At 38.8% G+C, this 20,179-nt stretch overlaps 1 protein-coding gene across 3 annotated transcripts in view; it reads left to right on the top strand.

The window, feature by feature from the left end:
* The window catches only part of ZNF608 (zinc finger protein 608), an 89,487-nt gene that overhangs the window by 19,164 nt on the left and 50,144 nt on the right, over positions 1–20,179 (top strand). The gene's annotated exons all lie outside the window — the stretch shown is intronic.

The following is a 20,179-nucleotide window of genomic DNA, read 5'->3' as shown; positions in this document are numbered from 1 at the left end:
TCATATTGCTTGATTGAAATTTACTGAGCCTATATAAAATGTTACTCTCTGCTTATGTATAAACAAACATAAAGAGCTTGCCAGTAGCTTGTGCTATTAAAAATATTACGCTCTCAAACTGAAGTCTACTACGTAGTAACCCTAACAACAGTATTCTTAATAGGGTATTTTTTTCTTTGTATGTAGTTTCTGCTGCATTTCCTCATCCGGAGAATGAGAGAGAGTACATGGTGAAGTGCATGTAGCTGTATTCCCACATAACGGGCCATTGCACGGAGAGGCAGAATCTGGCTGCTTTGAAATGAGTATCACCATTAGCACAAACATCTCTGCAATGAGAGTGCTGCCTCGAAAGTTATGTAAGAATTGTGTCTCTTACATGCAGTCTAATTATCTGCATATTTGTGTACGTTTATATCCCTTTGTTTTCTCCCTAGGCACTGAAATAACTATTTCTGTTGGAACATTAAACCAGTCTGTTATCTGCTATCTATCTGATAAAATGAGCGTTGACATTGTATTTTAAGTGATTGAAAGCAGTGTTCTAAGTGACCCTTAAAGAACTTTACATTATGTTCTGGTATTGTGATTTTGTTCACATTGTACTTTAGAACTTGTATAATGTGACTGTCAGAGCTACAAAACCAGTCTGTAATAGGAAATTTACAGTAGGAAATTTTAAGGCATATCCTCTGTGTGGTAATATTTTTTTGCATCTACTTACAAGTATATCATTTTTTTGTTGTTACTGCTGCTGACAGATGCCTGGATGGTCTTCACATGGCGGGTTAAAAATGGTAGCATTGAAATAACAGATGAAGTTTCATACATTCTCAAGACAATTTTTTTTTTTTTTGTGGGTATGTGAGGTTTAACTATCAGTGGACAAATTCACTCCAGGCTGTGTCTTCCATTTTTGATCAATGTAGTGAAGTATGTAATAGAAAGTTAAGGGTTTTCTTCATCAGTAGTACCATATCCAAGTGCTTGACAGATTTAATGAACCTCTCTGTCTCCTCAGTAGAGTAAAAAACAGTTATTAAGCAATGTTGCCCTGAATATGGGTCTCACTAAATTCAAAAGGAAATTTGCATTGTTAATAAACAATTTAAACCCAAGAAATTTTTTAATCTCAGGATTCGGGGAAATTTGATACAGGCTTAGTTTGAGCTTTGTTGTTGTACTGGAAGCTGGGGGCTGGTAAAATTACGAGGAAAAGAAAGTTGCTGACATGATTTTAACTCATTAAGATAAAAATAGCTCTCGATGATATTTATGGTGGCATAAGAGCTTCCTCTTTCTTATGTTTATCAACTTTTAATTATTTCAAGAAAAGCCATGCAAATACAATATTACTTTCAGAACTGAGTGGAAGGTGAGTGGTTTAACCTCCACTAACAAACTTCAGTATCTTGCAGGAGACAAACTTTTGATAAGCTTAAATGCAGATGTCAGAGTATGTATTACTCTGCCTGTTTGGCCTGCATTTGTATGGTCCATGTGTGGTTTTGATCTGATCTTGCCTGTGTTGCACAAAGGAGTCACTGTGTTTACTTACTTTAGTGAATAGAAACCAGCTCCGCGCATGAGGAGTGTGACACCTTTGTTGTTCAATCTCATACTTTCTGTATTTTCAGTGTTTTGATTCAGAGAAGGTCATCTGATCTGGAAACCGAAAGTCAGTATATCAGGTTTTCCAGGTAATTAAGCTAATTTGGTTTAGTCATTACTAAATTTGTAAAGCATTCGCTGAGAGACCAGGCTATGAGCAGTGAGGAAACATTAGTTACTTTGAGATTAATTTACTCTCCTTTTAAATTACAGCTTCATTTAAAAATGAACTCATAGCCCACTTTAGAGTTGAATTACTGCGTTCATTGGTTTGGGGTGTGAGCGCAAAGCTTCATTACAAGTCTGGTGAGTAGGGAAACGTAATTTCTTTGGTTTGGTTTAAGTCAGGCTGCATTTCCAGGAACCAGTACCTCCAAGACTAACTCCTCTTAGAGCACTACAGAAATTCTTTGTTATCTTTATGTGTTTGCCAGCGTGGAAGTGGGCTATGGTAAATCTTGTTATCTTGATTTCCAGCCACAAAAGGTCATGTTTGTTTTTTCTCAGTTCTCTCACAAAAGGTTTTGCACAACTCTCTCACGAAGGAGTGTCTGCAGGTGTCTTGGCTGTACTGTAGCCTTTGCATTTGTATGTGTAGTGGAGCTGCATCTGTGAAATGGGTGTGAGTGGAGCAGTGCCAGGACAAAACTGGTAGCTGCCTGCCAGAGCGTGCCTCAGCCTGCGGGTATCGGTGGAACAGTTCTGGGAGGTTTCTGAAAATAAAACTTGAGCTGTAATCCCATGTGGGGTTCTAACAGCATCTACCCAGAATAGTATCAATACTCATCGCTGATGAGTACTTTCTTACTTTCTTATTTTCCCTTCTATTTTCTACAAGGTGGGCCATTCCCTAGAGTGCTTCTGTCAAAAAAAAATAAAAAAAAGGAAGTCCAGGTGACCACAGTAGTGTACTTTTTTCTAACCCAGTGTTCAGCTTTGCTGGTGAAAGTTGGGGTTACATGGGCACTGTGGAGGGAAAGGCAGTGATCTCCACAGTAGGTGAGGAGGGGCTGGTGGTGAGTAGCTGGGTTTGATATCCTCGTTTCAATTGAGCTCAGTTGCAGGTGTAACAAGATGTGTGACTCCAGCCTGAATGTACTGAGTTCATGTGGGCATTTAGACTGACATTTGCAATCTCCTGGTTAACCAGTGCAATGTATTTAAAAAAAAAAATCAAGAGAAAGAAGCACTGAAAGTGCTTTACTTTATTACATCACATTGCCTGCTTTCTTCATGAAGGACATGACTACTTTATGCTTATTAAGAATTATACTTAATTCTTTCTCCTTATTTCCATAGATCGGTGATTATTCTTGCCTTTGCTTGCATTTGTGTGATACTAATTCCTTGCATTTTAATCTCACATTGTAGTGCCTTTTCATTTTTTCTCATCTTGCATTGTATTCAATGTTAGTAGAAGAGGTGGAATATAGGGACAAAATTTTCCACAAGACCCTCCTGATCATTTGACTGGTTGTATACGTCATCAAATCTCTGGTTGCCTGGTGTACTTTGTCATCTTCCGCTGTTGTTTCTGTGGACTTATCAACGGTTACTGAGGAGAAAAACGTATTTCCAAATTAATAGGCAAATGTGTCATGAAACTGCAAAAATGTATAGAAGTCTCCAGGGTAAGCCAAGGATCTGGAACAACTCTGTCAGGGCTTTCCTTTTTAAAAAACCTTTCATTAACCTGAAGGGCTGTGCCTGTAGAAACCTGATGCTGAAATCCTTGTTTCCTTTGGTGTCCTGTCTTGGAGGTCTCCATCCAGACCTCCTCTTTAGCAACATTTGAAACTTCTCATCTGGCTGTCTGGTGGCCGGACACTCTGGAGGTAGCTACGAAGAATATCACGGATAGCAAGAAGGACAGGGTTTTCACGTATAATGGTAGGAGCCAGAACTGAGTCACTTCATATGAACGAAGTTCACTTAGATAAGATGAAAATTCACCCTTCAGTTCTTCAGGGGAAGCTGTCTGGGGGGGGAAGGTTGAGCAACAACTGTCTTCTGGTCCTGAGGAGGGATTATTTTTTTCTCTTCTTTTTCTCCTGTTTCCACACTTGCCACCAGACTCTGGAAAACACATTTTTTTGGAGCTGGCGCCAACAGCCTTTATTTTTTGGAACAGCCTTGTCTTTATGTCACTCTTGAGTGCTAAACGGTCTTTTGGGGATCTTTCATTGGTCCGTTGATTGCCCTGTGTGCTCGATGAAATAGATAATGGTAACCTATGGAAAGAGGTAACCACAGGATTCCTTGTGCAAGTGATGTAATTTGATAGATTCCGTGCTTATGTGCAAATCCATTGTGTTTAGGGAGCCAGGCAGCGATGTGACTGTAGAAATGGCATGCTGCGTGTTGGGCATTTAATGCATGTCAGATAGCTTTCTATAAGCTATCCTGTGATGAGGGAATAAAAAGACACCTCTTTAGAAAGGAGGAGGCACCAGGAGAGTGTAAGACTTGGTGTCTTCTCTGTGTTGCCCACTTGGTGTTGCGACACAGCGTGTGACTCATGAATCTTGGCTTCGTCATCCTACTGTTGCCCTCGCCAGATATTGCGAGTGCTGCGTTTAATGGGGAAACGTAGCTTCTCAGTAACGAAAGGACATTTTGTATGAACTCGTTCCGCTTAGATGTGTTTTAACAGTGCAGAGGAGGCTGTGTCAGTAACCAATTAACAAAATGAAAATTTTAATTTTCATATAGATGCTTATGCTTGTAGTAACTTGGATTTCAAGCTACTTCATCTCAGCAAGAGAAGGCTAAGAAGCACAAGAGATGTAAATTGGATGTTGCAGTACAGGGGGCTGAAAGCAAAACCCCACCTTTCCTGGTTACAGTTAACCTCTGGTTGAACTCCAGATGGCTTAAACTGGTACCAGCCCCTTTTGTCTTTTCTGGAGCTTCCTCTTCCGAATTTGTACCAACAGATATCGTGGTAGTTATCATGATGATGACCGATGCCATTTACAGGGCAGTGGAGGGATACCTTGAATGACCTGGCCTGAGAAATGGGCTTTAGGTAGTTGTAGAAAGAGACAAAGATTTAATGTAGGAGGCAAACCAGCACAGTAATGACAAAAGAGTTTCCAGACTGTTCTACTTTGTCTAACCTAATTAAAGATCCAACTAATTGTATTAATAAGCCACAGATATGTGCTGTGCAGAGACCTGTAGCTGCTTCCATATACTTGAGCTTGAAGAAGTACGCATTGGAGAAGATACTGTGGTGTGACGGGTGTGTGGCTGTAAATCTTGTGCATCTAGAAAGTGGAGGCTACCGTTGGTTTGCCCACAAAATCTGTGACTGATTTAGTGGATATTAACGTTTCCTTTGAATATCATTTTCAAAGCGAGGTGAAATAATGCTTGTTCCCAAGCTGTTAACTTTCTGAAAAGTCACTGTGTATTAGTTAATTAATGACGTTTATAGGATCGGTGTGTTGTTCAATAACCAAATTCCTCGCCTTAATTAAAACGTGAGTGTTATAATCCTAAAATACAGGTATCTGACCTTTTCACAGAACGGCTTGTGTGCTGCTCCGTGCCACTGTTATAATGAATTAGCAGTTACAAAAATGGGTATGTGTTCTCTCTAATGGAACTAAACGTGGAGGTCTCTTCCCTCCCCCTCCCCGTGTCGCCGCTGTTACAGTCAAAGGTGGTGTTGGTATTAGAATTTGAATACCTCCTCCTCACTCATCGCCGCTGAATAAACTTGTTTTTGATTGCAACTTTGCAGATTAGCAGTTCCTGACTGCCCATATTGCTCTCCACAGCACAAGGGTAGCCTAAAATGGCTGCAGATTATGATGTATGGCTGCTCTTGTGAAGCTGCAGCTGTGAATCTCAAAGAGGATGTAACCATGCAGAATCGCTCTTTGAGATGGTCATTAGCGCTGCATAAGTACAAGCCTCTTTTTCAGATAGCATTTATTCTTCACGGTTCTTCTGCGAGTATGTGATGGCAATGTCATTTGCCAAGCATTGAATAACAATGAATGTTTTATTGAAGTACAGTATTCCGAACCAGTGCTTTTTTAAGCTGTTTAAGTGCTTAATTTTCGTTTGACTGCTCCTTTTCATGCAAATGTGAGTGTAGCAGAAAAAGCCAATACATCCTCCTCCCTTGTGCTCGTGTGATGTATTGGACTAAGCTGAAGGCTTGTGTGTGGGAGAAGGAAACATAGCTTAATTTGTCAGAGTTATCCACTGGCATCCTACCCTACTCCACTTTTAGTCGTCTTTCTTCATTTTGCTTAGAAAAACACGTGCAAAAAAAGCAGAAAGCTTTCTGTGTTACACTAAGGAAAAAGGGAGCCAAGAAACAGTCTCTTCCTTGCCCCCAAACAGATGGGAGACCAAATTCCAGATTCCTTTTACGTGAATGAAAAGAGGAATTAGTTCTAACTAGTTCAATGCATGGTTATTTCATTCTTCTTCCAAGGATCTCAAAGAACTTGGAGGCATTATGAGTTCATTTCTGAAGGGCAGATTTTTAATGTGGTTAACACCTACAACTATGTAAGATTTTTGAACAGTCTAGCACCTACTTTTGCCATTATGAGAATCTGAGGGAAACCCATGCACCCAGTGTGCTTTGTTCTTGTGAACATCTGGCCTCTTGTTTTGATTTGTGAGCTATTTTGAAAATCTGGCATCAGTTCTGGGTTTTAAATTCTAATTAAATATAGTACACAGTCTGGCCATAAGCTTCACAATACCCAGAGGGAAGGAGTGTGTGTGGGGGGAAGCTATCCTCTTTTTATAGTCAGTGAAATTGGGATGGCGAGATCATGGAGTTATTGAAAATTGGCAGTATATTTCCATACAGAATAGCTCCATCAAAAGTGGCTTTTAGAGCCTAAATTCAGACCAAAAGAAATGCGTCTGTGATCTCAACATTCCTAGGTTTTAGAACCACATAGCAAATTGTTTGCATTATGGCATGGAAATTAGCTGTACTATGCCATAAGCACCGACTGTGTCCATTCCTACAGACTCCTTAACGTGATTTGAGAATGTGAAATAATATTCACTTGTTTGGGGGCAGAACAACAGATACTGTGTTCTTTCTATGGAGCAGTAAACAAATACTCCTCAGAATTCAAGTGCCCTGACATTAATTTTAATAAAACCCACAGTGATTCCCTTTTAATTATAAACAGTATTGAAAGCAAGTGATCAGTCTTCAGTAGATCCTCAAGCTAATCCAGTCTAGGGTAGCTTAAATACCTATTTCTTTGCTGTGTAAGAGTGAAGAATTTTCTATATCGTGCCTATCAAGGTCAAAGAAGTGTGTTTATCTGGTTCTTTTTGCCATTTTTTTTCTCTATAAAAAGGCTGGGTTGCAATGTAAGAATGTGTATGAAGTTCTTTGCTTGTATTCAAAGATCCACCAACTCTGTGTCTGTATATTGGATGTCTGTGTATGCTTTTTCCAATGTTTTTGTGTGTGTGTGCCCCTTTCCTTCTTTCTCAATTCTCAACACACAAACAGTGCATCTTCGTGTATCTTTGATCCAGTCTTTGCTGCTTGGCCATTAGTCATATCGATTCTCCAGTGATAAAGGACGCTTTGTTCTCCATGCAGTTTTAACAGTATGGTATCAGGGCCTTTCACATAAACATGGTTGACATCAAAGAGACTTTGCAAAAACGCGTAATTTTGCAAAAATATAAACTGAGTTGTATTTTGCCTTTTGTATTTCAGATGCAAAATGGAAAACCAAATAGGTTGGTTTTAGTGTCCAAAAGGAATGAAATTGCAGAACCAAATAAAAACAATGACAAGAAAATTTAACTTCTTCCTTTTTCAGTTATCTAAAATGCTAGTAATAATGCCAGCATGGTAGCTTACTTTTTAATCTGTCAGTATCCCTTTAATGTAATTTAGCATTGATACCATTTTCTGCATTTTCAGATGAAGTAGCTTTCTCAAAATAGAAAACGAAGTATGCCATTAATTTCACTATCTGGGAGTAGTGTTTTGAACTGCCTTGTTTGCGAGTAGGCTTTGAATTAAAATGCTGTGTTACATATTGAGAACTGTTGTCAACCAGTGCACTTTTTATGTTTTGTTATAGTACAGTATTTGCTTTAACCCATTTAAGAGTCAGTCCAATAAGAAGGAAAGGGAAGGCAGCAGAGGTGTAATAAACACTGGTTTAATTTTTACAGCACAGTACATTACAGAACTATAAAATTGTGTGATTAACTAAGTCATTAACACTGTCTTAAAGCAAATAAGTGTTTAGAGCCTCACGCAGTTAGTGCTGAAAACCTTTCTAATAGTGAATTTAAAAAGTAACTGGTGTTGCTTGGAATGAAGATTCTGCTGCTGTGCATCATGAGGAGCTCTGTATTAGGGCTATCATCCAATCATTATATTCTAATGCATTCCCTCTTTGACAGCCCTCATTCAATCTGTGTAATTTTGACACTTCCTTGAGCACTGTACTGTGCAGAACCTGAGAAGCATTTGTACAGGGTCTCCACCAAAAGTGAGTTAGTTAATTTAAGTCCTGCCCTCCACTTTATGAAAGGCTTTCTTTTCATTTGCTGCTTGTCCTGGTTTCGGCTGGGATAGAGTTAATTTTCTTTCTAGTAGGTGGTATAGTGCTGTGTTTTGGATTTAGGATGAGAATAATGTTGAGAACACGCTGATGTTTTAGTTGTTGCTGAGCAGTGCTTACACGAAGTCGAGGACTTCTCAGCTTCTCATACTGCCCTGCCTGCAAGGTGCACAAGAACATGGGGGGGGGGGACACAGCCGGGACAGCAGACCCAAACTGGCCAAAGGGCTGTTCCATACCATATGATGTTGTGCTCCACGCATAAAGCTGGGGAGAGTTGGCTGGGGGGCGGGGGGGGGGGGGAAAGGGGGGAGTGGCAGCTACTTGAGGGCTGGCTGGGAATCAGTCGGTGGGTGTTGAGCAGTTCCATTGTGCATCATGTGTTTTGTATATTCTATTATTATTATTTTCCTTTCCTTTTCTGACCTATTAAACTGTCTTTACCTCAGCCCATGAGTTTTACCTTTTTTCTGATTCTCCCCCCCATCCCGTGGAGCAGGGAGCAAGCGGATGGCAGTGTGATGTTTATCTGCCTGCCAGGTTAAACCACAACACTGTTTTATTCTGCATTAATTGGTAGTGAGTTAGGAGGCATAGTAAAAGCCAACCTAAGAGTCATTAGAGTCACCTGAAGTCTCCACTTTTCCAATAGGATCCCATTGACCCAGGTACTCTGTTAGTTGTTTATGCTCTTAAGTCAAAATTTCAATTATGATTTAAGAGATCTCGAATCGCCTGGTATGAGACATCTCAAAAGTCCCAGATTTTTGTATGCAGACTGCTCAGTGCCTTCTGAAAATGACGTCTTTAAGTTGGAAACTTAGAAAATCTTGACCCTGTTTTGAATACAGTCTAAAAATAGATAAAGTCTCTCTTTTTAATTTGCTAGATACTGGGAGGCCACTCCTGTCAAACTTAACTCATGTCACTTGGCGCATTAAGTCCAACATTTGGTATTAGTTTGTATTAGTTCATTCAAATTTTAGAAAACAATGTTAGAGAACATTTGGAAGACAAATTTCCTGTCCCAGCCAGCTGAACAAAAACATGGCCTCTTAATAAATTTAACTTCTTTTCATTCCAAAATTTTTTTTTGTTTTTTTTTGGGTTTTTTTGCCATTGTCAGCTGCACAATGGTTGAATCACTTTCTTGTTTTATGATGCGCTTATAAAGTTACTGCTTTGGAAGACATCTGCTTGATAAATGTTTTTCCAGGTTAGCTTTTAAGCAATGGAATTGCAAAATCACTAGTCCTCGTAGAATGACAGAAAGAGAGCACACGCTGAAATTAAAAACTTGAGATGTTTTAGTCTGGCTCTCATAGCATGGTGTTCTTTTTGGACATGTAAGAGAAACATATCCTTTTTGGATATATATCAGAGGGAATCTTTTCTTTTAAAACAGTGGATATATTCCCAAAACATGTCTAGGGTAAGCGAAAAAGTATTTCTAAAACCATGTCAGCTGTTAAGCTGCAAGTGATACATCTTTAAGGACCTGGTGTGTTCCAGGCATTGCTTTTGCTATGGCAAAATAAAGTGCAAACCTAAGTGAGCAAAAGACTCACATGCAGTGTTAAGCTCTCAAGGACCAGTGTGAGTTTAAGATGTTGCACGTCTCTGCCAGCAGTTGCCATCTCCGTGGCCACGCTCACAGAATGATTGTGTGACAGCCGTCTGTCTCCTTCGGTGCAAAGCGCACAGACTTAGGCTCTGGTTCCACCTCTGCAGAAACCCATTTCAAACTGAGCTGTCACTCACACTTTCCCTTGGACCCTGGATAACTAACTGGCATGCCAAGATGAATCCCACCAAAAGCATGAGACAAGTTGTGGGATTCTCTTTCTTTTGGCCAGAGGTGAGTAGTCCACCCGTTCAGCTATGGGAACGCAAGAACTGATACAAGACTGTGCCCTTATTAAAATTGCCATTACAGGTGTCCCTGAAGCAGTAAAGCTAACATTGTCATGGCTACCTAAGCAAACAATCTGGAACTGACATCTCTTTGCTCCAGCTGTTTACTAAAGGGGCATTTCTGCTGAATGTGCTGTTTGAAATGCTTCGTGCCTGTGTGTCCTTCCATGTATGACTGTGACCCTCTCGGCTGTGTCAATTTGACTATCAATACACCATCCTCCAGTGGGATATATATGTGAAATATTCCAGGTAAAAACAAGTGAAGGGAATGAGTGTTTGGAAGGTCACAGTGAAGTGGGAACTTTGAAAACTGGCTCATCTAACAAAGAGTATGTATTCTGGAGCTGTGCCTAGAGGTGTAATTTTCACATTACTGGCTCCAGGGCAGCAGAGACAGTCTAGAAAGTTCCTGTGTCTTGCCCCCTCTTTGCTCAGAAGTTAATTGCTGGCAATATCTGGAATAGCTTATATAAAGGTAGCTCTGGAAAGTCCTCAAAACCAAAAAATGCCCTCTTCCAGATTGCTTACCTTTAAATACGGCATCGGTAGAATTGGACACAGGTTGTTTGCAGCCATGCTGTAAGACATCTCTCTATTTTTAGACCCTTGAGTAGAGTCCAGACAGGGTAATTGATGACGGGGCAGTGACTGGACCAAGCTTAAAGACTATCCAGTTAATACTGCTGCATTTAAAATGCCAGCAACAGGTTGTTTGAGCTTCATCTCAATAGGCATGTTTACATTTGTACAGAGGAGTAACTGCTTCCTTTGGAGGTATATTCTTGTTTTGTTTCCTTTCATTTATATGTAAGAAGAGTAAAGCTCTAGTCAGCCACCCTGCACAGTAGTCAGTAAGCAGCATGATTGTGGGATTTTTTTTCCACGCATTTGAAGACCGAAATGCACCTGAAGATGAGTTTGGTAGTATTTCTACTTTATTTTTTCTAAGTCATTAGCGAATCAGAGTAAATGGATGCCTTGAAGGCGGGCTAATTTGTTTATAATAGTAAACAGCTCTGATTTTGAGGGGGAGAAAAGCAATCAAACACTTCTGTGCATGGATGTTCATTTCCAAATATCTGAATAATGATTGAGGTTGTATAATTGATACATTCAGAAGAGGAACACATAGAAGTTGTCGCCTTTATCCACGAAATAGAGCTTTTGTAGCCTTTCACAACTTCCCATATGTTAATGAAAAACATTTTCTGAGAAATTGGCAGCTTTGTGCTTCGTAGCTGATGCCAGCTTTTTTCATGGACCAGTTCAAGGCAGAGCAAAGGGAAAAATGCCTTGTTTTAGTGCGTGAATTACTCTGACAAGCTTTCACATTGCCCCTCCTCTTATTAATATTCTTTTTGATGTGAGCTTGTAAAACAGAGGATTGGCTGTTAATCTCTGGGATCTCAAGGGCTTTTGGCAGTGGCCCATAATTGATGTGTTCACATGGCTGTTGTCTGACTACTAATGATTAGAAAGCAGTGTTATCTCCCAGCTAAATCAGTGTTGCTTATAAATCACACTTGATAAACTGCAGTTTCATTTCTTCAAAGGATCTGTACTTGTCTATATAGTTTGATAGAACTGCCAGAGTCATTTAATGATTTCATGACAGCTTAGATTAAGTTTATTTTTTATTTCAGTTGAGCAAAATATTTGAATTTCAACCATGCGTACAAAAATGTTTCTTTTTGTTTGTTTTTGTTATAAGCTCATCATGCAGTGGATAGAATAGAAAGGATATGTACAATAAGGGCAGAGCAGAGAATAGAAGATGCAAGTTACTGCACAATATAATATATGAAAAGTGGAATATTTGGACTACCGATTTCTTTTGCTTTATTTGAACAGAAAGGGAACTTCATTTGCAGCAGGTGTTGATCCCACTGTTACATTATAAAAATAGTTGATGAGAGCATAAGAAAGGAGGAAGTTAAAGGTTAGACTGATGTACTGAAACACAACAGCGTTTCAACAACAGTGTCTGGGATTTTCTGGATGAAACCAGGTCCTTTGCCTGCTTCCGTTCTTTCTCAGCAAGACATGAATGATAAGCTCTTACTAAAACTCAGTGAATGTAAATTTTTATCTGTGTTTGGGTGCTTAGAGAGCATGCTAATGAGGATCCCAAGGTACTAGGGCAAAATCAATAGGGAAGCATGTCTTTGAGGTAGGGACATGAGAACGCAGATCTCAAGGTGACCTGCTTCTGAGCTACAGAAAGAACAAGATTTGTCCGCCTGTTCAGTAGCCTGTAATCAGATGATTTGGTGCTGGTAGCATAGATGGTCTCATGAAAGAGAATTAAGTGAACACTAAACCTGGATTTCTCCTCTCTGCCAAAACTGTGTGGCCTCACAGCTGAGGCAAGTAGGTAAGTAAATTTAAAAAGGTCTTCCTTGCTGACTCCAGTTCTTGTATTTGCCTTCATACTGTAAATTTAATCCTTCAGTCTTATCGTTCAGGATTATTGGACACTTTGCATCAGTACCATGTTCAGTTTAGAAAGAGAAAAAAAAACAACCCCAAAACAATTTGGAGGGAATAGGTATTAGTGGTTTCCTCCTCACAAGGGTTAACTGTGCATGTATTATTTTCAGATTTTTTTTAGAGCTTTTGAAAAATTATTTGAAATGCTAATTGCTTTTCTCCCTGGTAAAACAAACGCTACAGTCCAAATTCTGCCCATAGTTATGCTTCAGTGGAACTACTCTGGATTTACACCACAATAAAAATGTGCACCAATTGAAAGAAAAAAAAAATTATAATAAATTGGCTTTCCCTAAAATACTGTAAATACCTCAGACTGCATTTGAGAATAAAGATTTTATTATCAACTATAGATATTTAGCAGCAGGTAGTTGCAGAGCTAGACAAATAATAATACTTCAGCTGTTTTTTCAGTTGAACTATCACACTGAAAAGGAATGCTCAAAGGTCATTTTAGAAGAGTTTTCGTTAGTGACTTGCTAAATAATCATGAATGTTTGTGTCCCATTCTTAAAAGTAGTAATACTGTCTTGTTCTTTAAATAAGATGAGGAGATGGTATCATACACTTGGCAGTGTTTGTAGCTAATATCATGAAGTTGGTCTCAGAAATATAGAGGAAAAACTAACAGATACGTAATCCTAAACTCTATTGAAAAGGCCAAGTGGGAGGTTTAGGGCAATAATACCAGAATATATTATCCAGAGATCCACCTGTCTGGCCTAAGAAGCCTAAGGGCTAGCTAAATTAAAAATTTTCAGGTCTGTAGATACTGATAGATATAGGGCCATGAAGTCAAATGAGGGGTTTTATAAGAATCTAGTTAGGCAAGTAAAATTTTTTGTTATACATAGACAATCAAGGAAACTCAGTTCTGTTTCTGATAATTGCAGAGGTTCTTTGACAAGCTTTTGGAAGAGAAATTAATGATTTAGTTGATTCTCCTTAGCAAAAATTTATGCAGTTGAGGAAGCAACAGCCTATTCCACCAGACTGCAGTCACATCATTGACTAAGTGAAACCATCTTTTGGTAATGGAGAACTCCTGCTGTGGGGTCATAGGGTTGTGGCATGATTTGCTTGGACATTGAGAATGAAAACTTGAAATGTAACAGTTAAATGCTTTCAGTCATAGTGCAATTAAGTTATCCATTATCTTCCTATATACCATTAAGAGTGGCAAAATCTTCCTTGGACATTTGGTGTCTTGATATGTCATAGAACAAGCATAGCTTCATTCCTGGGTCAATGTCTCACACCTCTTAGAAATAAACATTGTCAACTTCAGAGTACCATTTATTAATAATGCTGTGAGATTTCCATAAGCAAATACCTTATCTTTTTTCAGGCTCAGAACCCTGAAAGGTTGAGTGTAGCAGCAACTTGGGAAGTAAAAGAGGTGATTGTCATCTTTAAAATGAAAAACTTTTTTCTTTAAAATGGAAAGCTTCTGAAGGGTCACAGAACTCGATAAAGCAGTACCTAATCCTTACCAGCAAATGGTTGTGCCTTTATTTTTACCATACTCAGTTGCATGACAATGTCTGATACTGGAGATCATCTTAGGCATGATCTGTCTACACCCAAACAGTTCAGAGAAATTCCTTCTTGACAGTGGAATACGGTGTATCTTTCTGAACAGGATGGGTATCTCAAGCAAATTCCAGTGCTTGTTGATTCTGTATTAAGGCTTAGCAAAGCACGCAAGCTGACTGAAGAAAAGTTTGGAAGGGCAAGACTGAAGAGCTGACCAAGAGAAATCAGGTTTCAATGGAGAAAGGTGTTCTAGAGACCTATGAACAGAATTATCTCAATGAATACGATTTTCTTGGGCTGAAAGAAGAGAAATGTCGTTACTAGAAATTTGCAGGTGGTGATCTGGGCATCCTCCCAGGACTCTGCCAAACGTTAGAGTTGACATACAGTTTTTCACAGATGCAGCCTTTGGCAGAAGGATATCGCTGGCAGCTGTCAAATGCTAGTCTTTCCCACAGTAAAACGAGTGAATGGCTTTGGGAAATCCCAAGCATCTGAGCTATAATAGAAGATATAAGAGACAACAAGGAATTTTCTTTGCCTGTTGTTTAGCACCATTGTTTCTGCATTAGACCCTTCTCAAAGCTTTTTCATTGTGGTCTTCATTGTATATTAATGATGCCCTAGAAAAATATTAGCATTAACATGTCAATGGAGGTGCTGTAGATACAGTCACATAATGTCTGAGAAGGTCTGGAGGTCTGCATGTAGGAAGAATATGTAACTGTCAAAAGACTCTTGAGTTTTAAGAACTGTGTGTGCAGGTTCAGCAGCTGATGGGAGTAGCACAGAAGATCTTGAATACATTTTTTTTTTCCTTTTTCCTTGTATTAAAACATTAGTAGCATAGTAAGAGCTTTAAGTGGATATTTTTTTTTTTGCATAATAAAAAGATATTCAGAATATTGGAATTATTCCAGATGTGAGTGATTTGCTGATTTACTGGCAAAAAAAGTGTCAGTTTCTGATAGTTTGTCTTTTGCTTGCTTTTTTTTTTCTTTGCTTCAACTACTCAGTTGATTTGAAGGGGAGAAGTTCATTTTAAGGGTAGGAAATACTTGGAATCTCCAAGTAGATGCTACTTGTGTTACTCAGTTCAACACAACTACATGTTAGGTTTCGCATCCATACTACAATATGTGTAAAGCATAAGTGATTTTTTTGCTTATTCTTCAACATAGGTTTTGAAGTCTAAAATTGGATGAAATTTAGGAAGCCTGAATCTCCTTCATCCTTCTTTTATATTCAAGCTGTTGTGATTCTCAGCTAAGTTGACCAAAAAAAGTAACTGCCTTAGTACCTCTGACTTTTCTGTATTTTGAATGTAAGGCTTGTTATAGATATGTCTGTCCTGTGACCAAAATTCTTTCTACATCCATATCTTGTAATATTTCTTTCCTATTTTCTAAGCATGTCCTTCATGGTACTGACCTTTTCTTCCAACAATTTGATATAGAACGTTCGTTTGTTTGCCAAAAATGCCTTTATTAGATATTAAGCATGGGTTTTAATAAATAAAATGCCTTTAGGTAATGACAGGTATTTCAAAAGTATAACTAAATCCTTATTATCTTAAAGAAAACAAAACATCAGTTTTGTTAAGTATGGTGTCAAAACACTTCTGAGTGTGAATTTATATGAATTTAGATGCAAGAAATACTAAATTGAGATTAAAATGAGTTTTCTTCAGATGAAATGGAGTTTCTTCATATGGGTAATTTCTGTTACGTGGTGGAATATGAAGGAATAACTTTAGTTTTAAGAGATGTAAAGTCTTTGTGGGGGAAAGTTTATAGCAAGAAGAGCTTTAACAATCAATGAGATGTCTAGAAGTGCAGACACCCTCCTGAGCACAGAGACATTTTTTCCATGTCACATTCTCCCACATTTGTTTTCTTCCAAAGTAGTTTCATTGATTTCATTAGAATTACTTCTGATTTATGATGCTGTGAATGAGATTAGAATGAGGTCTTCTGGGGTCACTGTTGCTTTAGAAAATTAAGGTGGGGGCAAGCATACTTTATATAAAACCAAGGTAATCTCCCTTTCACCTTAAAATCTCGAGAAAGCAATTTGGAGAAAGCAAAACTTCCATATAGGGCTGAGTTCCTTTATTTCCTCTTTCTCATTTCAGACATAGTGATTCTGTGAATATTAATTCATAGCTCTAAAGAACTTGTCAATATCATTTTTAAGGCTGGAGGTTTCTTGCTCCTTTCAGTCTTTCTGTTCGTGTCTTTTTTTAAGGAAGGATTTAGTTTTGGGAAGGGTCAGGCTTTGTTTTTTAGGTATATCCCATAATAGGATTCGGATCTTTTTTACACATTCTTTCTTTTAGTGCAGACATTCCCACAGGGAATGCTTACAGTAGATTTTTTTCTCAATTTAAAAAGCAGTGTGTCCTTGGAAGGGCTTAGCCTGAGCCTTAAACCTGCTCCTCTGCCTTTCTCCAGGCTGTATATTGGTAGATGGATTAAATGGCATTTGGCATGTACATTTCAAAATCCCCTGGTGGGTGACACTGCCAGTGTATAGCCGTGTTTGGTCTTAGATTGGTGGGCTATGTCATCGTAGAGATATACCTTCAGAGATATACCTTCATTAATGAAGTGGAACTATATATACATTCATAGGTATATATGTGATAGCACACTGGATGTGTCACAATCACGTGGCCTGGCTGCATGACAGTTATTTTCTAGTTTGCATTTTGTGATTTATGACAGAAACGTTTCACACTTAAGATAGATACACCCCCTCTGAAAGTTTTCAAATTTGAAATGAACAAAATACATAGATACAGAATACTTCCACTTGATAATATGATCAGAAGTTATCCATTTAAATCTCTGTGAAAAGTGATTTTATTTTGACTACTACTGTAAATCCTTCTGTCAGATTAGTACCATGTCAAATGGGGCCATAGATGTTCCTGGTATCTTGCTCTGCTTTCGTTCAGGTTAGCTTTCCACAGGACTACATGAGAGACTGTCCCATAAAGACTTAAACTCCCATTCCAGCAGGAATTGTAATACATTATGACTGATTGCAGTAATATGACGTTGGGTACTCTCTGATTTGGGAAGTCCTTTCAAACCTTCTTCTGTGAGTGCATCATTACCCACTGGAATCCCTCCTGGTTGTCAGGAAATTGTGTACGAAGGACACAAAATTTCAGACATAATCTTAAAAGCTTACACTGCATCAGGAAGGTGAGTTTTGATGAGCAGAACTTAATTCCAGCATGTAAAGTGCCTGAGTAACTGAAGGAGAACCCTGCTTATTAGGAAGTCTTGCCCATTTCTAGTTAGGTTGATATTCCTCTCTCTTCCACACCTTCCTCCTCATACTGGCTAATGCTATGCAGCCACCAAAATTTTTTTTTTTTTTGCTCGTGTTCAGATAGAGGAGGGCTCCATGGAGCACTGACTACATTGCTTGGCAAGCATTCTTCATTTTCTGTGAGCTTTCTACTACTGAGAGCCATAGCTCTCTGATACAATCAAACACTTGGCAGTGGAAAGCTGCCATGAATAACACTCCAGCTTTGTAGCCTTTGTTACTAATCAGCTCTCAAAAGCTCTTGGAATTAGGTGAATGAAGAAAATATTGCTTGAATATTTCTATCCTTTTTGAAGCCCTTTGATTATGTGTATAAGGAGAGCATCTATGTAAATAACCTTTTTCAGATTTAGATTTTCATTCTCATATTGGAATCTCTCGTGTGATAAACAGCAAGGCTACTGCTCAGTATGCGCCAACACCTGGGAATAATCAGGCAAAAATAACAGTGAGAAACTGCAGAGCATCTGTTCTTGACATTAACTTTCCTCAGTTTGACAGACTGCCACCACCAGATGTTAGTCTTATGTGCCTTTTTTCCACTGGAGATGGCAGCCTTCCTGCCTCTCTCTTTGCCTCTAATAGCTTACATCAGTGCCCTTTGGAGAATTCATGAAAACAATTGTGTCACCACAAGGATTGCTGAGAACCACCACTTTGCTGTGCTGATGTTACGATTATCAAACAAGATGGGATAATTTTTAAAACATGGAAAGCCGGAGCAATATTTAAGCTTAGCATATGTTCTTTTTTCTTATGAGTAAGGTTGTATTTGTGCAACGAACAGGAACCTCAGGGGCAGTAAATGTCCATTTAATTCTCAACCAGGCTTAGTGTTTTAATTCACAGAGCAACAGTTCCTTTTACTGCGATAGACACCCTTTGGCCTTGTCCTATGTGTTCCTAGTGGAAAACATGAATATTTGTTAGCAGGTCTAAATAAACCAGAACTGAGTACAAATATTTGTAACAAAGAACTTCGTAGGGTACACTGTCAGATCTGTGCTTTCTTTAGCTCCCCCTCACTGTTTATAATACTTGGAAAATGGAAGACACATCTGCCAATTTAGTCTACATTTCATTTAAAACATTGGCTAGTTTAGTATGATAATAGCAAACATTTTGTTTTTCCTCTGGCTTTGTGACGAGGATGTTTTACAGAAGAATGATGTTGTGTGTGTAGTAGGAGGTTTTGCACAGCTTTACAAAACACCATGCAAACTGTCAAATGGGCCATTCATCAGCATTTTTTAGGTTTTACAGAGGGATGTGGCTTAGCTTTTCTTAAGCACTGGGCTCCGTTTACCTGCCAGCTACTGATCCTGGTTCTCTTCCAGCTTGAAGTAGGATACGTTAAGAACTCCTCTAAATGATGCCTGGGGTTCCTATCGACGCCCTGTCACCGACAGAGCCCCATCAGACAGCCAGTGCCAGGGAGCAGGGCTCTGTGCCATCCAACGCTTCGCCTCCACCAGGCATCAGCCAGCCAGAGCCTGCACAGCGTACAATCGGTGTCCTCCCCTACCAGCCAGACATGGTTATGGATTTATGTTGCGCTTACTATTAGACAGCACAAGTAACTGCTGCTCTTGGGGTCAGTTGATATTTGACTTGCCTGTGTGCATTCAAGTGCGCTCTGCAAAGCGTTCTTGCCTGTGCTTGAACTCTGCAATTGCAATGGCATAAAGAGAAGAATAAAGATACCGTTTCATTACTTGACTGCATTGTTTTTATGCCACAGGAGCTCTGCTTTACTCAGTAGAATTTTGCTGGTATTAGCATGTTTTTACTCCTAACGGATGCTTTTAGTATTCACATATTGCTTTGAGTTTGGTTTTTTTTTTACTTTGTTATATCTCTAACCTGAAGATTATTTTAGTCCTAAATAAAATGAAACACCACCACAACCCACCCACTGCCTCGACACCCTGCCAAAATAAGGAAGAGTTTGGAGAAGAACGTGGTTACAGGTCCCTCCTTTCTCCTCCCTAGTACTAGTGTAATTGAGATCAGAATCCAGGCTGGTCATACAAAGATCATACAAAACATTTTTGTTAAATATTTAGCACACTTAAGGCTTTTGTGCACAATTAAAAGTGTTGGCTCCCAGTTTGTATGTATGAATGATACTCAAAGCAAAAGAATTTTTACAAAGGCCAACTGTAACAATTGTTACAATTTTTAAAAAGTTCTTTTTAATTTCAGATTTCCATTTTATTTTCTCTTAATGAAAAGTGGCCATGTGATGAAGTGAGTTGATCTGTGGTACAAAGGATATATAATACAAGGACAATACTCTTAGTCCTTTCCTCTTTTTATATCTCCATTTGCCAGCTTGGCTTTAAAAGAAACAAAATTAACTTTGATCTACGTTAAGATACATTTGAATGAAACCTAGATGACAATGTACAGTGAGTTAATTATGTCTTTTCTGTTGAGTTTTCTTACAGGGTCCACAATTAAAAAAACAGCATAGACTTAAAGAGATTTGATGACCTATTTGAAAGCAGCTATAAAGCAGACATTTTAAAAAAATCATTGCAGAATAATTTCTTGGTGTGGTATCTATGATCCAGTGGGCCAAAGAAATATGAATTTTAGGTGGTTTAGCTATTTGAGTGGGCACAGTCATATCCTCATTTAGCTATCTTTTATGTGACAAAGGACCTTATGGCCTCAGTAAAATACTGAGAACATTTAGG

This window comes from Rissa tridactyla, chromosome Z (genome assembly GCF_028500815.1).
Source record: "Rissa tridactyla isolate bRisTri1 chromosome Z, bRisTri1.patW.cur.20221130, whole genome shotgun sequence".
NCBI lineage: Eukaryota > Metazoa > Chordata > Aves > Charadriiformes > Laridae > Rissa > Rissa tridactyla.
Note: the sequence above shows the minus strand (reverse complement) of the source record. Positions and strands in the feature narration are given on the sequence as shown.